General features: G+C 35.9%; 1 long non-coding RNA gene across 2 annotated transcripts in view; it reads right to left on the reverse strand.

The window, feature by feature from the left end:
• Window positions 1–24,402, reverse strand: part of LOC101999210 — a 278,369-nt gene that overhangs the window by 178,225 nt on the left and 75,742 nt on the right. The window contains exon 1 of one of the 2 annotated variants that reach the window (XR_003378250.1): window positions 3,179–3,314. The exons of the other annotated variant lie outside the window; for it this stretch is intronic. This is a non-coding gene — a long non-coding RNA (uncharacterized LOC101999210). Of the gene's footprint in view, window positions 1–3,178; window positions 3,315–24,402 lie in introns of those variants that run through there. 2 annotated transcript variants of the gene reach the window in all.

Here is a 24,402-nt window from a genome sequence, read left to right on the forward strand (position 1 = left end):
AAGAAGGGAGGAGGGGAGAAAGGAAAAGAGGGACAAAATAAACCGTAGGGATAAAGACTTCCCAGCCACAGCTTCTCAGTGTGACATGGTACATAATTAGCAGTTGTGAGGAAACTAACAAAGTGCCTGAGAAGTGATGAGTCCAGTAGCTCCTGGTACGATGGGAGTGGAGGATCCAAGCACATCACTTCAACTTCCCTCATCCATCCATCACATATGATAACCTCTTTACCACCTTCCAGCAGCCAGGGCAATCTCCATCTGATGATGTAAATGCCCTGCCCAAAGGCTTCTAATGGACTCAGAGTAAGGTCTTAGATCTTGACCAAAGTTCAGAGCGTACAGACAGGCACCAAGATTCTTCCTGGAAACACCTACTACCCATATCTGACTTATTTCCCTGAAACCACCATGGACTCTTCCCTCATCTTTGAATTTGCCAAATAGGTCTCATGTCATAGTCTTTACACATTCAGTTCCCCATGTTAGTGACACAGTCTTCCATTAGGTATTTTATTTTAGTCTTGGCCTTTGAATAAATGTCACCTAAAAAGGAAAATCTATCCTTTGCATGAGACATAAAATGGCACAATGACCTTCAGGGTTTAATCCTTCAGATTGCTTTATTTTCCTTCACAGCATCTTTTGCCTCCGAGCATCTATGTACATATATAGATAGTTACCATTACCAGTATTTATTAGGACCTGTCTCCTTAAGGGCATACTTATTGACTCTGTTTCATTGCTAATTCCCATGACAGTGCCTATCACATAATGAAGTAATAAAGTCATATTGACTAAAGAGGCACAAGATATACAAACAAATAAGCCAAGGTGATGATTCCAGGTAATGAAGAGTGCATGGAGCAAGTGAAGGAGAGGAGCAGATGATTCATAGATAGGGGCAATGCCTTGTGGGTGATGGAAATCTCAGGAAGCTTTCATTAAGCTAAGGTAAGAATGGCTCTACTAAGTAGTCAAGCCTGCCATGAAGAAAAACTAATAATGGAATAAAAAAAAACTGCGACTTTGTGAATGATTTAAAGGTTATTCTAAAAGCAGTAAAAACTAAATCAATTGTTAAATGCACTTTCTGAAAGCTCAGTGAGTCACAGCTTATACGAAGGAATGGAATAACTTCTAACCCCTTCTCCGAGCAGAGGTAGAGCAGTGTGCTGGAAAGCACACAGAAAAATTTAGACTCTATAAAAGAGCATTAATCTTTTAGGATTGGCATTTGCAAATATACTGGTTATATTTTCCTCTGGCCATAAGCATGAAGAACAGAGTCTGAGTTCATTATTTCCATCATTAAGAAGAATTCAACACTCACAGAAATGAACATCTTATCTAAAAGTAGAGGGTTGACTAAACAGTGAACCAGGCCTAAACTTCACAGAGCACACACGCTCTACTGTGTTCACTGAGGGATGCTGCTTCAGAGAAAACTGATGAAAGAATCCTTGGAGTGCACTAAGTATTCAGATCCCCACAACTCAGGCCTCCCAAGGAAAATTGATTGGCATTTGGACTCTCCAAGCTAGTCTTAAGAATGTCTCCTGTTTGAGGAATTACAGATAACTGTTGAGCTGATATGAAACTAGACATAAATCTGCCTGCCTTTAAACACACACACCATGTCAATGATACCCACACACACTATAACAGACCCAAGTATATTTATAGGACTAGAGAAGTCATCATGTAGAAATGTTATACTTATCGAAATAAAGATTTCTTATAAATTACACTTATACTACATAGCTGTGGTAACTATTTCAAACGGTAAAAATTTTATAAAGAATTCTCAGCATCACTAAATGATACCATAATTTATGCATATATATGAAGACAAGTATGTGTAATAAAGGAATGGGTTTTAGTACATGAAAGGGTTCCTCAAAGAAAAATATTCAGAGAAATGAGCTTCTTTTATTAAAACAACATTGAGCAGTCTGGGGAGAATTGAGGACTCTGCATTCAATCATTTAGCTGTAGGGAAAACTGGATCCCATAGGAAACACAGAGGAAAATAGAAGAAAAAACAGGTGTATTCCATCGGTAAGATGAAGCAATTGAGAAATGCTCGCTTTACCACATGTTAGAATTGTGTGGTCTGCATACAGACATGAGAATGCACAAAGGCTGAGGGGAATGGGTTGAAACTCTGCAAAAATAGAAAAGATGTGTTGAGCCATGAGACAAGGGGCTTTTGATGTTATGTTATTAACAACATCAACAAAACCAGTTACTAAAAAGTGGAATCCATGGAGCCTTATCACAGTTTTTATAATCACAAACCTGTCTCATTCCTACATAAAATAGTGAATAAGACTCGGATTGGGATTTCACGTTCCTGCCGTGGAGAAAAAGGCGATTTGACGTTTTAAAAGTTAAGACTGGACATTTTTGAAGAGTAGTTGGAAGTTCAGAGTTGAGTCTCATATTTCATTAGCTTTCCAATAAAAACAAAAAGACAAAAACAAAATCTTTGATACATTTTAATATTTCTCATATTGCAACCCGTTTGTCATTATTTTTCTGTCTCAGTAAAAATGTCAACATGAGAGTAAATATGCATATAAATAAGGAAATAATTCTGTCTAAAATTATGTCTAAAACTATTCAATCTAATTGGACAGTAATGTGGCTTATAAATTCACACTTCTTATCAAAATACCTAGAGCATGCACATTCAGTACTTGACCTTAAGAACATCATTTGAAAATCTTTCATGCGTAACTATCATCCACTGATTTGTTTTCAAACTTGGGAAACACTTTTTAAATGGAAGAATACTAGGTTTTAACAGCACAGAGAAGATGCTTTTCGGCTCTAAAATTACACAGCATTTGCAGCACAAATTTTAACATAAAATCTTTCATGAGTTTATATTGGCTACAGAGTTTTCAGAATATCATATTAATACGTCTCCTGATTTTGCCAAACTACAACAAACATTCACTAAGTGTTCAAACACATATTTTCCACATACACACATGTACACCATCACATTTAAACTTAATCATTGTGCCAATTGCAACTGTGCTTAGGATTCATATTTGCCTTATGATGGATGGGAGGTATCCTTTGAGAAGTTCTACTTCATGACATTTTCCCCCTGTGTTCATCAATATGATTACAAGCAACTGATTTCTATAATTTATCTCTCACTTACTTTTATTCAGGGCCCCGTGGGATCTTAGCCCTATGTCCTCAGTTCTCCTGTTCATCATCACATTTGTGAGTATGCTCTTTCTGGGATGTCAACACCTGTGAAGCAGTAAGAGTAGACTGCAGAACGTCTATAGAATTCTGAGATTAAGCAGACAATTTTGGGAACTCCTAATATCAATGTGTATATTGATTTCAATTAAGAAGAATTCTATTCGGTTGATTTCCTCCAGCGGTAAAAGAACCCAGAAGTTGCCTGCACATCACACTGTGGCTTATATCAAATTCAAAAGCATGTCTTAGGTAAGCTTTAATTTCCAATGACCAGTCCAACATATGAACCAGAATAGACAGATTATTTAACATATTTGTATGGCATATGAACAAGAAATGCTTAGTGTTTAGGTGTGTGTATGAGAAGATAAATTACAACCATCTTATAAATGTTCCATGTGTTGTTCAAAGGACAGTCCCAGATACCTTTCAAAACCTGCCATCAAAGAATACATTGCTCGAATTTAAGAACTGAACCCATCCAGGATTCTGAGTTCTTTATTAGCTTTCTATACATCTAACCTTTTCTAGATAGCCATCTTTGGAGGCTGAACATCTAGCCTCACCCTGGTCACTTACAGTATAAAAATCAGCCAGGAATAGAATGATTTACCTGTGAAATGATAAAGATAAACTTCATAATTTGTAGGTTTTTGTAACTTCATTTACTTCTACCTAATCCAACTCAAAATGTAAATGAGGTCAATACTTGTGATGAAATTTCTAAAGTTAATGACATGCCATAACATCATACACTACTAAAAGAAGATTCATCATGACAACTTCCTAAAACAAAAAGGTAATGATTCAACACTGGGCTATAGATACCTTTAAAAAATATCTCTATTTTGAAAATCTTGATATTAAGGTATTACTTAGCTCTGATGTGACAATTAAATATTTGAAGACAAAACTCTTTTCTCCCTTTGTTTATTGAAACAGTCTCACTAAGTATTCCAGATTAGCCTCTAACTTTCAACCCTCCTACCCAGTCCTCCAACTGAAGTAAATGTAAGCATGTACCAGCACTCCTGACCATCATATTACTGTTTTGATGGAAGCAGAATAAAAGGGTAAACACAAATGTTTATGTACCCAAATAAAAAGACAATAACATAAATTTCTGATACAAATAACTGGATATTTAAAGAAAAATTTCTGTTCAGTATCCTTTCCCATGGCTGTTAATCTTCTATGTGTAACGCTTATTACTAGTTTCAGTAGTTTTGAACTTTAGAGAGTTTGGACTTATTTGCATCACTGTGGCCATGACTTCCCTATAGAAAAAGAAACAGGGAAGTAATCAGGGTTCAGTGTGATGGCAAAACCACCAGTTCCCAAAAAAGGTAAAACGTCAGACACATGTCATCTTAACACTGCTGTTCATGTTATAGACATGTCTGTTTCAAGTGGTCTCAAGCTAATATATATATATATATATAAATGAAGTATAAAAAGATGTTGTTATAAGTTGATGCTTCTATCTCCTGTAAGTCAGCTTCAGCTGACCATGAAATTAGGTTAACCATCTTATAAATAGTTGATTAAATCACTTGGCAAAATGTTACCAGTTATTTATCCTTCTTAGCGATATACTATATGAATTGATACATTAAATTTTATTAAAACTGTGTGTCTAAACTGTATTTTAATGTAGAAAATCTATGTGGTTTGCATCACTCCTCTGACATTATTTTTATGTTCCCCCTCATAGCATCCATGACGTTTGAATAATATTTCTGGACCTTGTTTAAGAAAGCGCTAGCCATACAATTCCATTAGGAATGCATAGTAGGCATCTAGCAATCACAGATTGTTGATGAAAACTATTCATTTGTACAGAAAAGTTGAAAAATAATGTCCATTCAAATGCAGATGAGTCTTTCCTTCATGAGAGATATTTATTGAGCACATGCTATACTGAATACATTATCACACACTCAGGCAATGGAAAGTTCGATGTCTTTAATTTTGTGGACAAATGTTATATAGTACAAGATTTGTTTTTCTAAAAAATACTGTGATGGGGGTCTCATAATAATTACTCTGAAATTGAGTTTAAAGAAATACTTCCAGCCAGCATATCTTGTAATATGAGTCAGATATTTGTTGTTAATCATATAAAATAATCATACTAATTATCCATTTAGTACCAGATAAGAGATATTATTATCCCTAAGATATTCAATATTAAATATTCCCATGTACATATTAATATACTAAAGTAACAGTAATTTACAAACTATCAGTTTGACTCTGAGAATGCTTTCAAGTGTTTGTGTACAGCCATATTTCTTGTTATTATAACTTATGTTTACATATAAACATCTATAGAATTAAATACAGTTTTGAAAATAAAAGGACAAGAGTAGGCTGAAGGTTAACTTGATGGATAAAAGAGGATCCACCTATCAACCTAGCACCAGACACTGTTGGATAGCAACTTCTCCATTAACTGTAGCTCACAGATTTTAATTCAGTGTGCAAGCTTTGGTGTATTTGGCCTTGCTCAGTTTTCCTTTGGATAATTGACAGGTAAGTGTTCCAAGTACCAAATACCCGGTCATTGACCTTTGGCAGAAAGTGTGATCAGCTGGCACGTCAGAGTATCTTGATGTTTCATTGCATTAACATTTTTTTCTGTTCTATATAGAAAGCACAGTCTTGCTGCATCAAGGTAGTGTTTGCTGCTTATACTAATGCATGTATGATAACTATACTAAAAAAGTAACACTTCAAAGGTTCCTTTCATACTGCAGATGTTTCTTTCAACATAAAAGCAAATAAAATAATAAAATAAAATACAACATGATAATCCTCAACATATTCAAAGAAAGCCTCAAGCATGCATATATTTACCCATGAGCTCTTGTCTACATATCTCAAAACAAGAAACACAATAGTGAGACACAGCAGCAAACAGTTTTCTTACTTCTCAATGAAAAGAATAAAATGGTCACAGTCATGTCCACAGACAGTTGGTTTTGTAAAGCTTTAAAAAATTGTTCCTTTGGAAGAGATATTTTGAAAATGAATTTTTAGATTCTAGTCTATGTGCCTTTCCTCTATAGGAAAATGCATTGCTTGCCACAGCAGGGTGTTTGTATGTCTTAGCCATTTCCCACCTCCCATGTTGAGAAACTGTTTTTATAGGAGGCCGCCACTTTCTCTGGTATAATCAATATAAAATGCTCTTCTACAAAATAAATCTGAAAATGTCCTGAGCATTATCATTTAAATCATTCCTTTCTCCATTCCCCCATTTTTATGCTACATTTACTAACATTGTTCAAAGGATAGATGGCATGAAATATCAATAAACACGTAAGAAAAAAAGCCTGTATCTGGTCTCATTCAGCATTGAGCTGTGGTAGGTAGCCGTGTGATCGTGTTCTGTGTTAGTATGCGTGCCTGTGTTGTACATGGTTACGGAGTATCCTTGCTAATGATACAGAATGCACAGCTTGCACCGCATTTCATATTTGTTAGGTGTTTGTCCATAGCTGCTGAGCTATCATTAGGTCCAAACAGTAGCTAGTCATTCCAGAGAAAGGAAAACTTTACATCTGCACCCCCAAAATGACTGAGGCAAGCACGGAGTGACATACAAAGACAAGAATAAGAACAGAACAATCGTCAGAGACTGTGGGTTTGCTACGGATTTGAATTCCCTATGAGCCCATTTGTAAAGACAGAAGAATCTTTGCGTTTTCCTGAAATGCTAACGCTGCACTAAGGAAGTTTTTTCCCCTAGCCTCCTAGGTTTTCTGATAGGACAGAGACACAGAAATGAACACAAAATGAGGAAATACTGGTTACAACCTCAGAGAAAATGAAGTCAAAGAGAGCCATTGAGAAAAACACATATCCACATTACAATTTGGCAAAAGGGAAATCTTTTACAATAATATACATCATAAAGCTACACTAACAATAGGCTTTCTGCTCCTGTCCCGGGGAGAAGAGTGTCCTGACCCTTGACCTTTGTTCACATAAAAACTAAAGAAATTAAGAACATGTTCTTCATTCATGTTTGTTTCATACAAATTTACTCTTTTAATCTAAACTGGTATAAAAAAATCTATTTCAAAACAGCCCAAGTCTTGTTCTTAAGTCATGTGACTTGTTTTTTTTTCTCCTGCCAGCCATGTGCTCCGTATCATTTTACTCTGAAATAAGTCTGCGATTTCAGCTGAACCTGCCTTCGCTTAGAATGCACTGCAATACCCCACGAGGGAGCCTGAGAACAGACTCCCTTGAAAAGCAAGGTTCTCATAGTTGGCCTGTAACCATGGAAGCAGATGCTGTTTTCTTCTTGCCCTGCTTACCTCTTTGCAGCCTCGAGCTGCTCCCTATTGTCAAAAGGGGGTACGCCTCGATTCTTCTTCATCATGACCGAACTTGCCTCTTCTTCAAAGGGCATGAGGCTGCAGGTCATTGGTCTAGACTGTTTGCACGGTCCAGAGAGCAGCCTTGATGTAACCCTGGCTCGGTCTGAGCCACACCACCAGCCGTGCATCTGCAGACTGGAGGGGGACATTGGAGATCCGTATTTGAAAAGAAGTCTGTCTGATTTTGCCATTGTGCCTTTTCACTCATCGATCGAATGAATATCGAACCTTCTGTCGTTGCCTGTGTGAAATAGATAGCTTAGCCAGCACTTTTGTGCCCAACCTGCGCTGTGGGCCAAAAGGGTTGCTTTTAGTCTCAGGAATTTTTTTTTTCTTTCTTCAGACTTGATGAATTTTGTGTTGGTTTAAATTATTTGTGTGCCTTTATCCAGCTGTTTTGATGACTGCTTGCGATACTTTACCAGCAGGGATTTTTGGTGTCAAAACGGAACTTTTTTTGTTTTTCCTGTCATCTGTTTGTTTTCCTTTTTTTTTTTTTTTTTTTTTTGTAGCTTTTTAGGTAGAAGTGGAGCCTGTCCTGGAACACCCTATAAAGCTGCGTTTTTGAGCTACACTTTTAAGGGGGTGATTTGATGGTGTCTATTATTTAACAGGCTCAAATCCAGAAAGGTGAACTTGAGCCTCTCAAGGTGATTTCAGTGATTTATAAGAGTAAGTAAACCGGATAATCACATTGATTTTTAAGTTGAACAGTATTGTTTGATAATTGTATTTGAAAGAAATTTGTTTTCTTTGTTTTCTCCCCCTTTGAAAATCAGTAAAAGTATTATTTGGATGCACTGAAATATCTTTAAAAGCACATAACTTCATTGTGCTGAGGAGAGAAAATTAAAATCACTATGATTTTGCATATGGAATAAATATATTTATACCGTCTGTCTCATGGTATGATTTTAACTAGAAAGTACAAAATATGAAAAAAGACTTTGCGTTTCATTTTTAATACGACCAAAACGTATCAGCTCATCAGCAGCTGATGCTAAGGGCTGATGAAATTATGCAACCTGTTCTTTCTCAAATGCACTCTCTCACTGTGTCTTTGCAAAACTCTGCGACTTCAGGGTGGTGATTGGGAGGTATTGTCTTCATGTGTCATCAAGAGCGGTTTGGTTTGATTTGACGAAACTGTAGTTTATACTTAAAGGCATACCTATTTTCTCTAATTGCCACAGGCAAAGGGGAGGTCCATGGCAGAATAAAGAAGGTTATTGTGACAGATGAAATATAATTCTCAATGAGCACCCTTTTCATCTAGACTTAAGTAGCACAGGATTACAAGCTGAATTCTGTAGCAGAATGTATGAGTTGATTTAAAAAAAAAAAAAAACATACAAAAACTTTAAGAAACTAGAAAAAAAAGAAGCCGGCCTATTTGTCTTTGGCTCAGGAGTGTAGGTGTTTGTCTTGGGATAGTATTGTGTTTCTCCTAACATAGAAGATACACTGGCCAGAAGAGGATCTGAGGGAACAGAAGAAATAGGCAGGGAGGGTAGAAAGGAAGAAATTGAAAGCAAGCAAAGGTGTTCCTTTCCTCTAACAATGGAGAAAACGAGTTAGATGAATTTCTATGTTCTTTGGCCCACACATGCACCAGTGATATCTTTTCTAATACATTTTTTTTTTTTTTTTGCTGAAAAGTAGGTAACTTTTATTTCATAAACTTCCTAAGCCTTAGGTAATAATTTCTCTCTTTCAGATTCTTGGGGACAAATGGTTTGCTAGTTTTTGTTAGCTAGTTAATTTGGTTGGTTTTTTGTTTTGCTTTTTTTTTAGATTCTGGTTAGCAATTTCTGAGGGTTTAATAAACCTCAGGCCCATGGATGTGTATTCGTCCAGATATTTTTCTTTCTGCTGCTTCCTTGTTTCAGTTCTAATGAAAAGACTTTCACTTGACCCTTGCGAATTTTTATATCTAAATGCAAAGATTCTTTCCTTTCTATTTGCACCATGGTCAGTTTTTAAATTAACTGAGAGACAAAAGCACCACCTGATAAATATTCAGGCACCATCAGAAAATCTCAGACTAAAAAACCCAGTGCAATTAATTTTTGAGTAGTTGTTCTTTTTTGATATTAACCAGGGGGGTTTACCTATTTCTGGAAATTGTATGTTTTGCATCTTATAATTTTTTTTGAAGTTGAACCGAAGCAATTACCCTGTATTAAAGGAAAGCAAGAAAGATCCGCCTGCTAGTTCATCTGCTCTTGCAGAACTTAAATCAGGCTGCCCTCCTTCTAAGCTCTTATGGATCATTTCTTGTTTTACAGTTACCTCTAGTGTGTGTGTGTTTGTGTGTGTGAGTGTGTGTATACAACTTCTTAATTGAGTCTTTTGCAATTTATTAGATAAATTCTTATTTAAAGCACCACAGTGTGAATAGATCAGCTGCAGTGGACTTACTTACACGTTCTCTGGAAAAGGCATAGAACCCAGAATCCTCCGATTTGTCTGCTGTATTTTTTTCTTACAGCAGCATGGTGTGATTATTTTGATATATAAAACATGGAGCTCACATTAACTAAAAGGGTTTATTTCTTCATGCTGGCTTTTTAGCTTAAAATTGGCATACAAATTATTATATAAAAACAAATAAACAATAAGCTTCTTTGATCTTAATATTTGGCACTTTACAAGGATTTATTATTGCGTCTAATAACAGATTTTCCATTTCTCTTTATGATGTGTCACTTATAATTAAAACACATGATCACTGTGCTATAGCAGAAAACCTGAGAAATCATATAATTATCATCAATTTGTTGACTAAAATAACAACCTTCCACTGGCATTCTTACACAGATAATGAATTAATATGTATGTTAAGGGAATGTTTTTAATGTGTTATTTTAAGTGTTCTTATTAATATAAATAAAAGATAATAGGTCAAAATATCCAAGGAAAAATACTTATAGATTTACTATCCTTATTATTTATGATATGAAATTGCCTTCAGAGATTTTTTTCTTCAGTCCTGTTATTCCTAGAAATACAGGATTAACTGCTGTACAAACCTTTGAATTTGGTAAAATATACTCTTTCTCCTATTTCTCCTGCTAAGTGTGTTTTACATCACTTTTTGGCTACAATACTGTAAACTGCCATTAGAAAATGGCAAACCTTTAAAGAAAACAGATAAGAAAAATAAAATACTTTAAGAAAGATGAAGTAAGAGCAATTATTTCAGTTATGGGGCATTTTTATAAGAATGTTTTATTTTTTATCCTGGCTTGAGCAAGTATCAAATATAGCATGTTCAGTGGTCACATATAAAAGAAAGATCCTTTTGCTTGCATGAGTATTTTGAGATGTGGGGACAAGCAGTGTGGACCTACAGATTTTCTTGTTTTATGATCTCATGTCAATTTTAAAAAGAGCACTATCCATTCTAAAATTCATGCCACCTTAATGCTGTCTTTCATTATCCTGACCCTTCAGCATAATGCTAAAAATGAATGAGCATAGAATTCACTGTATTTTTTTCCACATGTGGCGTTTGCGGAGTTAATATCTATATTATCTAAAAAAAAATATTGTGTGCAGTGTTTTGAGGCAGAACACTTCTCATACGGTTGTCTCCCTCTCTTTCTCCTCCAAACACATTTTGCTATAAACTTCTGCACCAATCGCTAGGGAAGGATTCACTCGCAGTGGCAGCTCAGGAAGTGCCTTGTGAATTAAAAAGAAGAGAAAAATCACAGACTTTGATTTTGCAAGACAAGTTGGATAGGAGTCAAAATTGCCACATGCGGTGTGAAAAAATGCCACCCTGGTGTGAACAAAAGGTTTAAAATGGAGTCAAGAAGCATGCAGGCTCGATGTCTAAGCTTTTCCTAGGAATTGTCTGCCACAACCTGCAGGGTAATCGAGTGGGCTGGGAAGAATAGAAAGCGCTTGGAGCTACAGCTCAGAAACACCAGGAGTCAAATGTGTTAGTTGGTTTTTGTTTTGTCTCTTCTTTTTGTCATTTCTAACTTTTATGTGTTTCACTTTGTTTTTATTTTGTTTTGTTTTGTCTCATTTAAGCTTCATTATACTAAAGTGTTTTACCCAAACATAAAACAAATCCAAAAGAGTCACATAATGTGTGAAGGAACTGCGCCTTCCAGATGAATTGTTGGGTGTTTTTGTTTTTGATGTTGTTGTTGTGTTTTGTAGGGTTTTTTTCTTCTTTCATTCCTTAATTCATAGCAAAATGAAGCCATCAAATTTAAAACTCTTTGTTTTGTTTACTTGAGTTTTATTATAAAAGGATAAATAGAAGAAAGGTTTTCACAGTGCTGACTACTAGAATTTAAAAATACGAATATAGTTGTAATACTTATGCATATTAATCTTCTAAATCATCACGAGAATATGGAATAAACACAGGGCTTGTTATTGCCAACATGCCTTTTCATAGTAAAAGGTAATACCTAAAATTCAGCCGAGACGTTCCTTCATAATCTGCTAGTAACATGTAATAACGTTGAGTCTTTCCTAGTATTTCAGGGTATACTTCACCAATAAACATATGTTACGTTAGTCATAAAAAAATATCAATAAACCCAAAGTTAAAAATCTTCATTGGCTTAAATCACTAAAATATTATTCAAACTTTAGGATGTTAAAATATATAACACTGTTCCATAATGCATTCTCATATCTTACATAAAGGCATACTCCAAGGATTTTTAGGGATGCTTGTTACATGAGAAATCATGAAAAGACTTTAAAGAAACAAGTATTTCGTAGGTGACTTTGATCTAATTAACGCAGCACGCATAACCAGAGAAATCAGTGAGGACTATTTAAAAAATTTAAGCTTGAAAAGCAGCTTCATTACATTTGCATCCTATGTCTCATATGATTTGGGTCTAAATCCAGCAAATCACATTGGTTATGAATGTAGGTCAAGACAGGGACGCTTCTCTATTTACTCTTTGTGAGACTGGGTAGAAATCAATCTGTTACTTTCATTACAACCACACAATCAATTCCATTTAAAGCGTAATACAACAGTCAAGTCCAAGGACAATATGGATCCTTGGGAAAAGCTCATACCATTTTCAGGGCTGTACTTGATACAGCTCCCAATAAATTATTTTCTTTCTAATTAGTGCACACGGTCACTTCAAGAAAACATGACTAAAGTGACATTAAATACCAGATCGAACAAAAACTGAAGAGGTTTAAGATTGACTTCTCACTAATAATAATAATAATGATGATCCCTTTTGAACAATGGAAACCTAGGAAGGAATTTGTATTTCTGTATTCACTCTATCATGAGGAGAATACGATTTTATATTCACTAAAATGTATCAAAGAAATGCTGATGCACACTAACAATTGTACCTTAAAATTAGTAAAGCAAATCTTATTTCAAATACCACTTCATACCATCTATCCAAACATGACTTTATTCTGATTAATCAGTTCTTTCCTCAAAATTATAAATATTGCTGCTCTTGTGGTCTTTGTTTACATGTAAATCATCTCAGCACACACAAGGATTACATCCCATTGTGCCTTTCATTTACACATAACAAAAGCATCATCTCCAATTATTCTAAATATCAAAAATAACATCATCTCCTCATGTAATGTACTTGAAAGTACAAGATAAACCATGGTGCACAAACACTAATAATAGCTGCAGAAATTAAAAATCCTTCAGTTATTTTCTTCCAAATTTTTAATGGAGGTATAACTAACAAAAATCTATAAATAACAAATCAAATACATATGTAAAACTACTATATATGTATATATATATATATATATATATATAAAGAGAGAATCATTTTGTATACCATATATATAACATACACCATTTGTAGACCATACAAATATTCTGATATGTGAGTATACTGCTCGGTGACCAAATGAAGCTAATTAATACATTCATTAACTTGTGTAAGGCTGGAGAGATGGCTCAGTGGATAAGAGCAATGACTGCTCTTCCAGAGGTCATGGGTTCAATTCCCAGCACCCACGTGGCAGCTCACAACTGTCCATAACTTCAGTTCCCGGGGATCTGACACCCATAGCAAAACACCGATGCTCATTAACTTGTGTACTTATTATTTCTTGTGACAACACTATTCAACATGCAGTTCCTCTGTAGCTTTCAAGCCAATAAACCTTAAGATTAACTAGAGCTACCATACCTTAATATAATACACATGAGCCTGTTCTCCTGGTACTGTTTCCCTCATCATCCACACTTTTGTTTTATAAATTAAGATATTTTCTTATTTTCATATGAGTTATTTCAATTGCCATTATATCCTAAGCATTCTCTAGCATGTGGCAAATGCATTCATGATAATTAAAACAAGAGTTCTCCCAGATTCAATGTCAGAAATACATTTGTTATTTAACATGCAGGCTATCCTTTTATATAAGAGGAATAATACACCTGTAGATTAATCTCTTTAGTTGTTTAATGGAAAAGACTCTCCTGAAAATTGAGAATTTAGAGAGTTATCTGTGCAACAAAATATAATTCTTAATGTAAAATTCTATTTTTTTTCCAAAATATGTTGATGTTAATGTTTAGACATCCATCATCAATGGTTTTGTTCTCATTATTGTTAAAAAAAAGGAACTCCATCTTCACATCCTGCCCATGTTGGTCTGATCCTGCCCATGTTGGTCTGGAATGCCAGGGTTTCCAACAGAAGACCAGAAATTGACAGCTGTTTCCTTGGCTTCTTTATTTCAGTGTAACTTTTGAGAAAATTAGTTAAAAATGCTATTTATTCTACCTTTTATAACCAAAGCTATTCATGAACATTAAGTGTTCATATGTCTGGAGATAAAAGAAAAATAGATTCTTTCTGTGTTAAGAGACTTTTAAAGAGTTATAATATAATATTACTTTTCTATTGGAAACATCAAATGTTAGTAAAAGTAATTTATTAGATATAATGAATTTTAAGGGAGTAACTATTTGGTAACTACATGCTTAAGCCATACAACCTTATGTATAAAGTTCACATGTCATAAAAATCAAAAAATCTGCACTAGATGTGCTTGTAATATATGTTACACTGGCAATGATACTCTGAACTTTTCCTAGTTTCATCTATAAGAGAAACCGTATCTATAAACAACACTGCTTACTAATGGAAAAAAATGTGTTACTGTGGTCTTAGAGGGGGAAAATAAATCTCTTTCAATTAATATTTCTGTGAAGTAAATTCTCTAGTGAAACTTATTGCTAGACTCCTACTGACCGGGCCAATATTTTTCAATTTCCATTCATAACTTAGAAATACAACATTAGACATTTGTGATCTTAGTGCTGTGCTGTCATAGGTTAGCAAATTTCTAATTTTTTTTTTTTAACTCATGATCCCCACCTTACAATAGCTTGAGTTTGGATTCTTTAGCTTAAAATGGTGGAAAAGTGATACGTGCTTCTTACAACCTATCTCTCCAATGATGAACTTCAGTATTTTCCTGATATGGTGTTGTATATTTTCCCACATTCTTGCAATGAACAGCAGTAGTAACTTGACTGCAGCTACAGGTCAGTCATATGACCATGAGAGCAAACAGTTACTATATTCTGCAAGCCCTTTGATGATGCCCCATATTTAGTTAAAACAGAGGATGAGAAATGTTGGAACATGAGGGCATTCCTAAAGGGTGTTATTCATTTCACAGATTCATTCCAAAACAGAAAAGATGCAAAGATGGACTCAGTGTTTTATCTCTTGCTTAGCATGTTCACGGCCTTGAGTTTGACCTTCAACACTTATTTGCAAAAAGTAGTTATATACCATTTGGAAGTCTAATATGAAAACTTGAAATAGACTGTCAACTGTTGCAAGGGATAATAATCATTTAGTAGAAGCCTGCTTTCACCAAGGCTTTCTGAAATGATTCATAAAGTGAAATATGTCAGCAATGTTTATGTTAAGTTATTTCTTTTGTTTTAAATACATGCATTCAAATATCATTATTTTATTGCCTCTGATATCCAATTTATTCACTCAACAAATACTTCATAGAAACCTATTAGCAATGTTCTAGTGGGTAGAAATAAAGACATTAAAAAACAATCAAAGAATTACTTGCTATGATGGAGAGTAACAAGAGCAAGAAAGAAGGTGCAGGATTCCAAAAATGTCCCCAGAAGGCAGACTAGGAACAGAGTTTTAAAAACCCAGAACTGGCCAGCCATGAGAACAGCATACAAATTTTAAACTAGTAGGAATAGCTTGTGGCTGAGAGCCTGGGGAGATTGGTACTCTGCACATTGGGAGCAAGAAGAGGAGACCAGCAAAACCAGGCAAACTGAAGAGCAAGGACATCAACTTAGGACGAGTGACAACTTGACCCTTGCCACTCAGGGACCTCTAGTTACAATGAAGAGTTTGATCCTGTTCTTAGGCTGGTGGGTAGCTACTGAGACACACTTTATTGAAGACTGGGATAGGAAATCTTTCTGCAACCATGCACATTAACAATCACAATTAATGATAGTATTAAGAAGCCATTCTCTGCAGGATTCTTTGGTAAATAATTTGGAGTACTAACTGTAACACTTAAATGAAATATGATGACCTGGGATATGTGTTTATGATTTTTGTTCTTGGAGTCTGAAGATTTTTAATCCTGTCTACATAAGATACACAAGATAAAAGACACATGCATAATTGCCACCTACATCAGCTTCTTATCAAAGGAGAGCTTCTTGCAATACCAGTATCCCTTGAATTGCCAGGGTCCGTCTGAATAAAAGAATACCTACAGTTGCATGTAAACTCACGCAGTGATAAGCATAAAAGCAAGTCTGCCTAATGAAGCACCTGGAAGAACAGATGAAAGACACATCTGGGAAAGACATTAAATGGAGCAGATCTTGAAAGCTGAGGATAGCTCAGCACTAGCAAAACGTTATTGACCCAATGTGTAGAAGCTACAATCAGATGCTCCTCAGACAACCTCTGATGTGCTCCCGTAGCTCCCTCACAGAGTGTTTTAGCTGCTGCCTCCAGAAAGTAGAAATAGTACTAATGACAGTTCCAAGCAGTTAAGGGCTCTCTGGTAGCTTTATGTCGCCCTGCTACAGCTTAGAGAGCAAGCAGTAGAAACTGCCTTTGATAATATGGGCAATTTAATTACATATGTAAGCCTGAGGGAGGCAAATGGGAGATTCTATCTTCTGCTACTTGGGCTAAGGAAAACTTGTATCAGGGGATTTTTTTACTTTCTGGGCAAAAGGAGCTGTGAGTTGAGAAGGGTCAGTAGTAGTTAATTAATTCATGCCCTTTGGACCTTTTTCTAAAAAAGAATATTTTATATGAGGATGCAACGAACAGACTTTGAAGAGTTTTGAGAACGAAGAGATGTGATCAAAGCGATAACTTTAAAACATGTGTTGTAAGGTAACGTGAGGGGAAATGGGAGGAGGATACGATCAAGATAGTTTGCATACATTTCTAGAACTTTCAGAAAATCAATTTAAAAAAATTTGAAAGAATTAAGTCATATGAAGGTGTATCTTTTAATAGGTATGTGTATACAAATACCTAAAAGTGAAAAATACTCAAATATCAGCATCAAGGAATAATATTTAGCATTCAGGTCTTTATCCCTGCCAAAACACACAACTACATCTACATTTGCGAATCAGAAAAAGAATATGTGTACAATTTCCTAAATGCCTTGGAGTTTAACAAATAAGTAAAGAGTAATGATATCATCCTAGGTTTTAAAGAGGTGAGGGTTGGCCTCAAATTTGAATGAAAATTTCCCTGTTAAAAGCCAATTTGCTCACATTCTTAGAAAACCTGTTTTCTAAATTCCTAGAATTCAGAGTGAGTCTCCTAGGAGTATTATATACTTTGTTGTTTTAATTTTTTAAGTCCTTAGCCTTCTCTCTGTTTTTGTTTCATCCAAAGAGTTTTAAATCAACTTCTTCCTATTCCCTATCTTCACTTTTGTATTACACTACTCAGCCCTTACTGTTCTTCTAAGGCTCAACATAAACATGCTTCCAAATTCCATCCTCCCTTCCCCTGACCTATCCCCATGCACAAGACCGATGATTCCTTATGTAGGAGAAAGACTTCCAAGCATATTATCTTGAAAAAGATAAGAAAATATAATGTGCTCCATTAGAACCTAATTTATTTTATGCCTCTTACCATCTGTGTCTCATCAACCCCCACCCACAGCCTTCTCTTTGTTTCTGACCGTTGTACTCTTGCAGAAGTGGATTATCTATCTTCTCTTCCATAAAGTTTCTGAACTCTTCCACCCTTACCTTTGTGCATATTGTTTTTACTTAGGCAAAAAATTATTTTGTCGCTAATTTGAACCACCAGCTGGAAAGCAGAAGCCAGGATAAAACTTCAAGATGACAGCTTGGTCATGCCCTTCCTTGAAAGTGTCCGGAAGGATAACCCATGTCTCTCACTGATCAGCACACAATCATAATGATGTCATTTGATCTACTTGTAGCACATGGTTATGCCTTCCCTTACTACCTTGTCATAACATGCCTTCTATGGTACCATACTCCGTGTTACAGGGATTGGCAAACTGATTGTAGACTTGCAGGTCTTGTTTCTAAAGGTCAATTACATACATGTTTCTACAATCTATAAGCATCAACAGTGGAGTGGATGCTCAATAAATATCAGTAGAATTAAGGCATTTTTAGAAGTATGTTGATCACCCCATGTTTCAAAATCTTGGGACACTACATATACTTTGGTAGAAAACCTACAGCCATGAGTATAGGCAGCACCAAATAGACATTGTAGGTTTAAAAAGAGCAAGAACATGAATTTTAGATTTAATATTGGGGACAGAGATGAGAAATTTGAAGAAAGATATGTATATATGGGATGAATTTTATCAAATGTGTTATATTCATATATGCAATTCTCAAACAACCAAAAGTATTTACAAAGAAAAAATGTCTTTTATGAGTAAAATTGTCTAAAACTTTATGGGTTAATATGATGTCACAAATTAAAAATTCTACTGATAAAACTTTAATATAAAACTACTGTAAATATTCTCTAAAGTTACTCTAAAATCATGTGCTTATACATATGATCTGTATGTGAATTTATGTTCACATGTGTGTTTAAATACAAGATAATCAATTATGTATATATTATCCCAAATCTGAAAAGTCAAAAAAAATTTGAAATAATTATGATACCAAGCATTCTACTCAGCTTTCATTTTTCAAGCCCAGTCCCTGATCATCACTTTCCCACACTATCCTTATCAAGGAGTAACTTTCCTAAACTATTCGCCTCTACATTAGACAAGGTGCCTCCCACCAGTTATAGAAAGCATAGTTTTTCATTCTGCCTATCATTCAAAGACATTAACTAAGCTTTTTCCGCCTTCAGTTTATGTTATTTAGATTTCTATTTTGTCTTCTCATGTGCTTCTTAATATTTACAGGGCCTCTGCCTATACATAGCTGTTTGCATATCAGATTGTATTGAGTATGCTTATGATTGCAAATGGATGGTATTTTGCAAAAGTGAGATGAGTCATATAGCTGATTAAGACTGAACCATACAGAGCCCAGGCTCGCACTCTTGAGACACAAGGAGATACAGAATCCCAACTATAACTACAAGGGTACTTCATCTGAGTAGAGGAGAAAATAGCTTTTTATACTCCACACAAATGTGAGTATTCATCTAGCCATTGAACTTTAATATACTATATAGAAAACTTTTGCAGTATTGAAACTTTTGGCTTGCTTTCTTAGATCCAGTTTTGGTGATAGGAATGCAATTGTTACCTAAGTGTATCCCCACAAGCGCATTGAAAACTTTCATGAATTAAACATGCATACTCTTTCAGGAAATGTAAGACTTTCTCCTTTTGTCTACTTTTTATTGTTTTGTACATGAATTTAAACTATTAACTTATGTCACTTACTTCAATTTCCATGGCTGGTTATTCAAGATTCTACCCAATGTCTTTAATCATGAAATAAAAAGTGGGTGTTTTCATTTTGGGGATGGAGTTTTAAAACACTAGATCATTATGGTTAGGTCCATTATTGGTAATGGTAGTATTATCAACAGATATTTTCAACTGGTGTACTATTATGTTCATGTAGCCTTTAATCCTCTCCACAAGTTTTCATGTTTATACAGAAAAGAATCTCATAGTATTAGCTTGACTGGTATTGGTTTATGATCATACTCATAACTAGAACACCTCTCAAACTCATCAGAGAAGGTTGTTTGGCAGGAGATGACAATAAACAACAGCAGAGATTAAGAAAGTGAAGAGTACTCCGGCCTCAATAGAACATTGCCAGAACACCTCTTCCCTGAAGCCTCAGGGATCACCTGGGATAATGAGGAGGAAAGATGGTAAGAAGCAGAAGAGGTGAATAATTATGAGGAAGCCCTGGTTTCTGGACACAACATGGCTTGTGTAAATAAAACCACACTGGTAAGGGCAGTACACACAAGATCTGCACACGGTCAAGCCAGGCAAAAATCCCAGCAAGGTGGTGTGAAGGACATGAAGTCCCAGCCCTAGCTAAGAAGTTATTGATAACTGAGAGAAAGAAAGTAAATTTTATTTAGAGTATCTCTCTGATACATCAACCACGATACAGAGCATGTCCAACACTCAAGATTATTTGGGTCAACACAAATTCAGCCTTATTTTTTAAGAACAGAGAACAGGAAGTTGGTTGGGCAAGAAGATAGGGTTCAATCTGGGAAGAGTTGGGAGAAGGGGTAAATGTAATCAAAATAAATTTTCAAATAATTAACAAAAATATTATTAAAAGGGAAAAATAATTCCACTATCTAATGATAAGTTCTCTCGGCCATAGTGCAATCCCTCTCCTTCAAATGTTGCCTTCCTTCCAAACTGCATTCTACACTTCTTAATAAATTTATTCAATGAATAATTACAAAATGCTTTTTCCCAGGATTCCTATAACTTTTAGGGATATGCAAGATGAAATATTTCTTAAATTATGAGTGATATTAGGAAAAAGGACCATAAACTCACATAAAGGAATGAGAAATGAAATCTTGTAATGTGATGAAAAACAAGCATAATCTAGGCAAGGACTAAGGCAGAGCACAGAAACTCCTTGTCTTCGCTAGGATTACTATTGTAATGACACACTGCAGCCAAAAGTAAGGTGGGAGGAAAGGGTTGATTTGACTTATGCTTCCACATCACTGTTCATCACTGAAGAAAGTCAGGACAGGAGCTCAAATAGGGCCACCTAGAGGCGGGATCTGATGCGGACCCCATGGAGGAGTGATCCCTCTGGTTTGTTAGTCAAGATTTATAAATCTGCTTTCTTACAGCACCCAGAACCACCAGCTCAGGGGTAGTACCACCCACAGTGGGTTGGGTCCTCCCAAATTAATCACTAAATAAGAAAATGCTCCATATGTTTACTTACAGCTCAATTTTATTTAGGTATTTTCTCAATTGTGGTTCCCTCCTGTCAGATGACTTTAGCTTATGCCAAGTTGACATAAAACAGACACCACACTACTTTAAGTCAGCGTTTTGGTTTATTTTCTCTCAAGTTGACATAAACTAGAATCATCTGCGAACAGGGAACCTCAATTGAGAAAATGACTCCCTCCTTCAGATTGGCCTGTAGGCACATCTATTGGGGGTGCTTTCTTGATTAACAATTGGTACTGGGGGAACGCAACACACTATAGAATACATCATCCTTGCTCAGGTGGTTCTGCCTAGGTTGCATATAAAAGCAAGCAGAGTGAGCCATGAAAAGAATTCAGTAAAGGACTTCTTTAGACTTCTTCAATTCCTTTCTCCTGTTGTTCTGCCTTGGCTTCCCTCAGTGTTGAACTGTGATTGGGACATGGAAGACAAATGAACCCTTTCCTTATCATGTTGCTTTGGGTGATAGAGCATAACATAGTAATAGGCAAACCTAACTAATACAGTCAGCATGGTGGGATATATGTAAGAGAGTGGCACGAGATGGAAGCAAAACAGGCGGAAGCTTTATTTTCAAGATTTGAGACTAAAAATTCATTTTTCTATTGAGAATCTGTTAAAGGTTTCATCAGGCTTGTACTTTTGAAAAATAGCTGAGGTTTCTTAGATGAAGACAAACTCTACATGTTGAAAAAATTAGATAAGAATTGCAAACGTAGCAAACAGAATTACAAAGTGGCTCAAGGGGAAGCAAGAGTATTTGCGATGAGAGGAAATGGTTAACCAGGTTCGATCTGAAGTCCAGTTCACAAACATGGTGATTAGAAAGATGCGAATGTTGGAAAAATGTAATCCAAGACCATACCAACATTTAATACTTGACAAGCCAATGGAAGCTGGTGCCATTCAGTGACACTTACAAAAAAAAAATCAGAATTTTGAGAGCAGGAATCATGGTGTGTTTTATATTATTTCTTGTGTCATTTGATTTTCCCTATCTTCTTTTGATTCCACAACATATAAGTCTATAAAGGACTATAACTGTTGCAGATTGATAGATCCGTAGAGTTATGGAAATACGAAAAATTCTGCCCACATTCACCTCACATGCCATACAAAATATCTTGCTGTTTTATAGTACTACTACATATAATTAGAAACACAAAAATCTATTTGATTATCAAACTAGTTCTTGGGTTCAACAGAAAATAAAAGTACAATGAATGGCTGCTGATGTTTAAAGGCAATGTTTAATAGGGTCAATCAAGTTTGTCATTTATAATGAATACACTCCCATAATGAGAGAACCATGAGGTTGGGGACAGACATAAGATTTCCCTGAGATATGTTCTTTGTGGCTTTATCTGTCTCTAACCTTCATTCAGGATTATTCTCAAAAGGTCAACGCGAAAATATTGCTTTTGGTTGTTCTGGGTCCTGATCCTGGAGTGCTGAAGAAGACATCCTCTGCTTCCTTTCCTTAGCACCTAATATTATTTTAGTTCTGAATTTCTTTTTTATGCCCTTTCTGCATATCAGGATTTGTGGGCAACTCAAGGAGAAAGGGTGTGTCTTCCATGTACTTAGACCACATTAGTCTAAGCATAATGCCAGGGAAAGCCTTTGACTCAGTTTTGCCAATTGAAAGAAGGAGACACCAGCCTTCCAAAATTCAGAAAGATTCTAAAACAGTATAACTATTTGAGGGACATTTGCCATATACCTACTAAATCATACATGGCTCTCTCTAGAAAAAATAAGACAGAAAATCTAAACCAACTTCATTTTGCATTTGGAATTCTGCAAAGTGTAATCATCTGGGTGTCGTTTGAGGTTTTAATGTACTCTAAAGTGTTTCATGTGCTGGTGGCTTGATCCTTCCTGTTGTAGAAGCATGTAAAAGGGTGGTAGCATTGAGAGTTTGTGTGGGCTCCTCTCAGGATGCAGGGTTCATTCTTACTGGTGTCCTGGTATAGGAGGTCCTTCTGTTTGTGTATTGCTTTCATTGGTTAATGAATAAAGATACTGCCTTGGCCTAGTTGATAGGCCAGAACTTAGGTAGGCAGAGAGAAAACAGAATTGAATACTGGGAGAAAAAAGGGCAGAGACAGAGAGATGCCATGGATCTTCTGCCTGAGACTGATGCTGGTTAGAATCTTGCCGGTAAGCCACAGTCAGGTGGTGATACACAGATTAATAGAAATGGGTTAAATTCAGATGTAAGAATCAGCCAGTAAGAAACTAGAGCTAATGGGCCAAGCAGTGTTTTAATGAATACAGTTTCTGTGTGATTATTTTGGCTGTAATCTAACCTGGCAGCCGGGACAAACAAGCCGCCCCTCATTTCAGTAACAGTGTCCCCATTCTAATGTTATTATCAGTGATAGCCGCATCAGAGGTATAAACACTGGAACTAACCAGTATTGCACTTTGAGCCTCCAACATTTTAAACTGAATAGATTTCACTCCTAGCTCAGGTATGTTGTCATAGTAACAGAAACCAGACTAGTACAGTACATTAACTATGACTATGGGAAATCAAAACAAGCAAATCAACAAAATGGATTTATCATAGCTGGAACATTGTGTGCATATGTTCTTCCAAAGTCCATTAGCTGTAATTCTGGTCTCCAGTATGGTAGTATTGTAGAGGCACTAATAGGTGAATCTTGATAGAGGTAAGGTAAAATGGCAGCATTCTCTGAAGAGACCAATGGAGTTTGGAGGAACCTCACAGATTAGTTACTCTCTCACTGATGTGATAAAATACCCAAGAGAAGCAACTCTTAGGGAATACACATTCTAGGTCACACTGATTGGGAATATCAGTCCAGCATGAGGGGGAAGATGTGGTGGTGGGAACTTATGACACGGTTTGTTTGGCCTCGACAGGCAGGAAGCAGAGAGCTCAGATCAGACTCAAGGAAACTTATAACGCCTAAGGCCAACCCTGAGAATGATTCACTTCCTCCCCCTATACTCACTTCTTACGTGTAGCTCGATTAACAAAAACCCAGAGACAGAAGTTGAGGTTCAACCTGAAGGTCAGAAAAGAAACCAGCCAACCCCTGGCTCTTACTTTTACCTTCGGTCAAAATGGCAATCCTACCTCCAGGAATCTCAGAATAAGACTGCATGAGAGCTGTTTCCTCCCATTTTACATTCCCTCTAGGGCTGAGATTAGAAGCATGCAGCACTACCACCAGGTTTCTTTTGTTTGTTTGTTTGTTTGCTTAGGTTTTTTGTTTTATTTTGTTATTGATGTTAATTAATTTATTTATTTATTTATTAAAGATTTCTGTCTCTTCCCCGGCACTGCCTCCCATTTCCCTCCCCC

The sequence above is a fragment of the Microtus ochrogaster genome, chromosome 2 (genome assembly GCF_000317375.1).
Source record: "Microtus ochrogaster isolate Prairie Vole_2 chromosome 2, MicOch1.0, whole genome shotgun sequence".
Taxonomy (NCBI): Eukaryota; Metazoa; Chordata; class Mammalia; order Rodentia; family Cricetidae; genus Microtus; species Microtus ochrogaster.